This window comes from Grampus griseus (assembly GCF_964374135.1).
Source record: "Grampus griseus genome assembly, chromosome: 11".
In the NCBI taxonomy this organism is placed as follows: domain Eukaryota; kingdom Metazoa; phylum Chordata; class Mammalia; order Artiodactyla; family Delphinidae; genus Grampus; species Grampus griseus.
The window spans coordinates 88,269,293-88,275,804 of NC_139005.1; positions in this window are offsets into that span (position 1 = coordinate 88,269,293).

Here is a 6,512-nt window from a genome sequence, read left to right on the forward strand (position 1 = left end):
TAATTACCCAATAAATATGTGAATAACATTCTCTTGGTAAAAGATTCAAACAATACTGAAGTTTACAGATCAAACGGTGAAAATCCTCAAGGTCCCCCACCCGCCTTGTCCCTACCTCCTGTGTGCGTCCACTTAGTTTGCTTTCCAAGGACATTTTTCTTTCTTTCTTTCAATACATTCCAGACATCTTCATCTGGTCCATGGATAGAGTCTTAATCATTTCAACAACTACTGAAGATGTTTTTTTCTAACTTGTATGGCTCTCATTTCAACTCACAACATTTTGAAAAGCCCATTTCAATTTCTCACCAAGCACAGCTACCTCAAAAGTCTTTTCTAAGTGTTAGAAAAACCCAGAACAACCACGGCAAGAACACATGGCATAAACCAGTGGTTCCCAAAGTGTGGTTTCATAGTAGCATCATCTGGAAACCATTAGAAATGCAAATTCTCAAGCTCCTGTCCAGACTTGCTAAATTAGAAACTCTGGAGATGGGATTCAGCAATCCGTGTTTTAAAAAGCCCTCCAGGTAATTCTGAGACACCCTAAAGGGCAAGAACTATGGGTATGTAGATTAAAGCTCAAGATGCAAGAAAGTGGATTGGATTTGTAAGAAAACAGCGAAACTGAGGCCAACCTGACTTTCTCTGGTAGAGACAGAATGAGGATCTTACTCTTCCAAACAGATATATGAAGAACTCAGAGATAAGCATGGATATCTTTATGTCATTCTGAATCTTGCTTAACCAGCCCTCACATTGGAGCTGGGGGTCGAGTGTTGTTGAAGATGGATAAGACCTGCCTTTTCCCCTTGAGAAACTCGTAACCTAGGATTGGAGAAAGCCTGGTGCACAAATAATTGCACTATGATGGGATGGTTAACATTGAAAAGGATGTTCCAAGTGCTCTCAGAGCAAAAGGAAGGAGCAACACACTCTGCTTAAAAGAAGGGTAGGAAAGGTTTCCAGGTAGAAGGATAAGCTTGTGTAAAAGCACAGAGGCAAACTGACTTGGTGCAAGAGGATATAAAGGGGAGGAGGAGAGGCTTTTTGGAGTAGCGCAGTGTGAGTAGTCTTCAGGGATCATTGGGCAGATTGAAGAAAGAGGTTTCTAGCTAGATTATAAAGGGTTTTTGTCATGCACCCAAATTTGATTTAAATTCAGAAAACAAACAGAAACTCAACAATAAGAAAACAAACAGCCTAATTAAAAGTGGGCAGAAGATCTGAACAGATACCTCACCAGAGAAGATATATAGATGGCATATAAGCATATGAAAAGATGCTTGGCATTGCCATTAGAAATTGCAAATTAAAACAATGACATACAACTATACACCTCTTAGAATGGCTAAATTTTTAAAAAAAAACCTGACAATACAAACTGATGGTGAGGATACAAAGCAGTAGGAGCTCTCATTCATTGCTGATGGGAATGAAAAATGTTTTCCACTTTGGAAAAGTCTGGTACTTTCTTACAAAACTAAACCTAGTCTTACCATATGACATAGCAGTAGTATTCTTAGGTGTTTATCCTACTGATAGGAAAACTTAGGTCCACATAAAAACCTGCACAAACACAAATGTTTCTAGGAGCTTTATACACAATTGCCCCCAAATGGAAGCAACCTTCAATAGGTGAATGAATAAACTGTGGTACATCCATACAGTGGAATGCTATCCGGCATTAAAAAGAAATGAGCTATGGGGCTTCCCTGGTGGCACAGTGGTTGAGAGTCCGCCTGCCGATGCAGGGGACACGGGTTCGTGCCCCGGTCCGGGAAGATCCCACATGCCACGGAGCGGCTGGGCCCGTGAGCCATGGCCACTGGGCCTGCATGTCTGGAGCCTGTGCTCCGCAACGGGAGAGACCACAGTGGTGAGAGGCCCGCGTACCGCAAAAAAAAACCAAAAAAACAAAACAACAAAAAAAGAAATGAGCTATAAAGCCACAAAAAGACATGGATTAATTTTACATGCATATTGCTAAGTGAAAGAAGCATGTCATGAAGCCATAAAATGCTACATACATAATTGATTCCAATTATATGATATTCTGGAAAAAGCAAAACTCAAGAGATGGTAAAGAGGTCAGTAATTTCCAGGGGTTGGTGGTAGTAGAGGAGGTTGAAGCACAAACGGTTTTTTAGGTTGCTGAAAGTATTCTGTCTGATATCGTAATGGTGAAACAAGACATTAAGCATTTGTTGAAACCCATAGAACTTTACAGATCAAAGAGTAAACCTTAATATATGTAAAAAATGTATGTGTTAAAAAAATCACTTAGGAGATTGAGGGATCCAGGATGGTATGCAGAATGTGACAAAAGAACCTAAATGTAGTACAAATGTGCAAAACGACCTTGCTGAAGGGGGTGGGGGAATAAGGTACGGACCTACATAACTTCAGGAGTGAATGGAGTCTGTAAGACTAAAGGCAACAGGAACTGTTGTTTAAGCACTGTACCCTAGTTAATAATGTCGTTTCCCACAGGGGTATGGGTTCACAATTCTGAAACCACTATACCTGTCCACTGGAATTGAACAATTAAGTAAATGGATGGTAGATGGTGGAGGCCAGAGGTTACAGATGAGCAAGGGAGGAGGCCAGAACTGATCCATGTGGTAATGGATTAGAGTCGAAGACATCAGAATGAACTCATGCTTAGCTTAATACAGACATAGACAGTTAAGTATAGAAACAGTATACACCTGTATGTATCTCCTTGCTCTGTCAGCTGAGAAGGGCTAGAAGCAACACCAGCCCAATAGCAATGGACACACCTGGCCCCAGATCTTGGCTTCTAATACCATTTTCCAATAAAAAGGAACTAGGGTTCCTTGGGAAAATGGCTGATTCTGGGTTTGGCACAGGATATACACAAAATGATCCTGGAGCATCTTATAGTGCCAGGAAGAAAATGCTCAAAAACGGAACGAAACAAATGAAAAAAAATCCTCAATGATGTCAAATAGCCAACTGCAAGATCTCCCAATGGCCAAAGCTAGAACAATCTGGCAACAAAATAAATGGAGTAGTGTTGCACTATAAGCCAAAGTATAAAATAAATATAAGTCTAAATTGATATAAATAAATGACTGTATAAATAGAGAATAGACAAATTTGTGTAGAAATTAAAATGATTTATATAGATACTCAGCCCCTAAAGAGGGAGGGTATAACTCCTACTCTTTAAGTGTGGGCTCCACATTTTCATCCAAAGGGTACAATATAAAGAGGAGAAAAAGGAGTAACTTTACAGTGGAGATGCCAAGTGATCTGGGTTAACATCAAATGTGAGGAGTCATCCTGACAGCATGCACTATTGCTATGAGGGACACTATATAAAATACCTGACCAGTACTCCTCAAAACTGTCAAGGTCATAAAAAACAAGGAAAGTCTAAGAAACTGTCACAACCAAGAGGAGCCTAGGAGACATGACTACTAAATGTAATGTGACATCCTGGATGGGATCCTGGAACAGAGAGAGGACGTTAGGGAAAACCCGAGAAAATCTCAATAAAGTATGAATTTCAGTTAATAAAGATATCTATATTAATCCATTGATAGTGACAAATGTGTTATACTAATCTAAGATGTTAATAATAGGGAAAATTGGGTATGTGGTATATAAGTCTTCACAATAATTCTGTAAGTCTAAAACTGTTCTAAAATAAAACATTAAAAAAACCCTACAATATAAAAAAAGAATGTATATATGTGTATAACTCAGTCGCTTTGCTGTGCAGCAGAGATGGCACAACACTGTAAAATCAATTATACTTCAATTAAAAAAAAGCCTGCAGAGAACCAATGAATGGATTCCCAAGGAAGAGTGACATCACCCCTTTGTAATATTCTATGAAATGGTCCATTTAAAAAAAAAGAGGGCTTCCCTGGTGGCGCAAAAAAGAAAAAAAATTTTTTTCTGAACTCTCTGAAAGTTGCAGTGCCTGTTGCTTGCAGACACTAAGGTGACATCCTGCAAAAGAGAAAAACAAATTCTCATGGAGGGAGACAGTTGAGAGAAGGGGTATATAACATTCTCATGGACGTTTGAGGTTTTTTTTTTTTTTTTTTTTTTTTTTGCGGTACGCGGGCCTCTCACTGTTATGGCCTCCCCGCTGTGGAGCACAGGCTCCGAACGCGCAGGCTCAGCGGCCATGGCTCACGGGCCCAGTCGCTCCGCGGCATGTGGGATCTTCCCGGACTGGGGCACGAACCCGTGTCCCCTGCATCGGCAGGCGGACTCTCAACCACTGCGCCACCAAGGAAGCCCACCTTTGAGGTTTTGAAGGACTGTCCTCCAGAGTACCTTAAATCTTGGCTGTGCCTTGGACATGCTCTGGTTCTCCAGGACCCTCCTTCACTCCTGCGGTTGGATTGCTTCCTCCATCCTAGTGGTTACACTCTATTGGGCAAAGGATTGAGATGAAGATCCCAGGTGGATTAGTTTTCTATTGTTGTCCTAACAAATTTTCACAGGCTTAGTAGTTTAGAACAAAAACCAAAAGGTATTATCTCACTGAATCTTTACAGAATACTCGCCTGATAATATTAGTTTTTACTATTTCATTTTTACAGTTTTATGTAGTACTAAGAGGTAGACCGTGGTAGATGGTCTCTAAAGATGGACACCATATTAGCCTTGCACTACTTCCTCCAAGAATATTATTTCTGAGAGAAATAAACTTATATCTTGCTTAGGTCACTGTTATGTCAGATCTCTGTTCGAGTAGCTAAAGCTATATCCTGACACAGCCTCCAAATATAGCCATTTTCCAGGTTCTGTGATTTCTGTCTCTGAACCATCTTCCCTGCCCATCGCATTGTCTCCATTCCCACTGTCATGCCACCAGTTCCTTCTTCTCTCAGTTACCAAGAGAGCCTCCTAACTGGGCTGGTCTCTGGTCTAATGGTTTTCAAGGCAATTCTCCTCCTAGGGGATAGGGGATATTTGGCAAAGTCTGGAGACATCTCTGGTTCTCACAACCAAAGGTGTGGTTATACTGGCGTTTTGCTGATAGACATCGGGGATGGCGCTAAATATCCTACAAGGCACAGAACAGTTCTCCACAGCAAAGGCTTGTGAGGCCCAAACGTCAACAGTGCTGAGGTTGAGAAATCCTGACCTAATACATCTCCCGTATTCCACCAGTGATAGATTCACACTTCAGATCTGACCCATGCCCCTTGTGGTACACACCTGTCAGACTCACGGCCTCCTATCATCTTTTGTGCAGCCTTCCTACATTTGGGGAAATCCGACTATTATAAGTCACACTTCCTCAAGGGAAGAGTTCAGACCCAAAATTCCAGCCTCCTTTGCAGCCAGGTCTCAGTTTCTTCCCTCAATCAGAGGCAGCCCATGAGCCTTTGATTTAGAAGTGAGCAAGGTAAGGAAACAGGCTCTTTTGGACGCTTGGCATTTTGTTGGTGTAAAACCATGTGGCATTTGAAGGTGGCCGCCATTCCTCAGCGGTTCCTGGCAGCGGTGACAGCAGCTTCCTCCAGGGTGGGGTAGGGCGGCAGCAGCAATCCCAGTCATGAGAGTTTCCTCATCAGGCCAGTTCTTCAGGGTGGTTCTGAGCGTCATTCCTGGAAGCTTCACTTGGAGTCACTTCCCCAGAATCCCCGAGCTATCCGGTATCCTTTTAATGCGTTTTTCTTCTACTTGGTCAGAGTCAGCCTCTATTGCTCAGAACTAGGAACCCCGATAGGTAAAGCCTCCCCGGCTTAAAACTCTTCAGTAGCTTCCCATACGTTCTAGAATGTGTCCCATATCCTTTGCTTAGCTCGAGGCTCTTCTTCATCTGGGACATACCCACTCTGTCCATGTTGAGCCACCCTGGTCCTGTCACCCTTCCTCAATTCCATATTGCTTTGCCACTCAAGAACCCTCCTGGCACAGCAACCCTTCTCTATGTACCCCAGTCCCCAGAGCTGTTCTCATCTCTATCATAAACAAGATACTTTTTTATGCTCTAACAAAAGAGGTGATTCACTTACCTGTAAGCTCTGCACGGGCAGGCACGTGTCTTCTCAGCACCTAGGACAATAGCTGGCACAAAGCGGGTGATCCATACATACTTATTTAATGAACGAAGGTCAGTGTGGAAAAGCACTGCCACCTATTGGGAGAAACTTTATTCAACTCTTTTATGATTTGGAAAATGGTTATCATACAAGGATGAAACTTGATGATACTTTGTTCCTCACCTAAGTCATCATCCTCACCATTATTGCCAGGCCCTCTGTGGTAGCCAGACTCCCAGATGGCCCCCAATGATCCCTCTCTCTTGGTACTCAGCCCTTTGTGTAGATTCTCCCACACTGAAGGCTTGGATTGTGATCAACAGAATGTGAGCGAAGTGATGGTGTGTGACTACTGAGATGAGATCATTAAAGACATTGTGGCTTCTGCCTTGGTCTCTCTGGGATCGCCGGCTTTGTGGGAAGTGAGGATGTCACTGGGACACCCAAGTGGCCCGATGGGAGGTCCATGCAGTG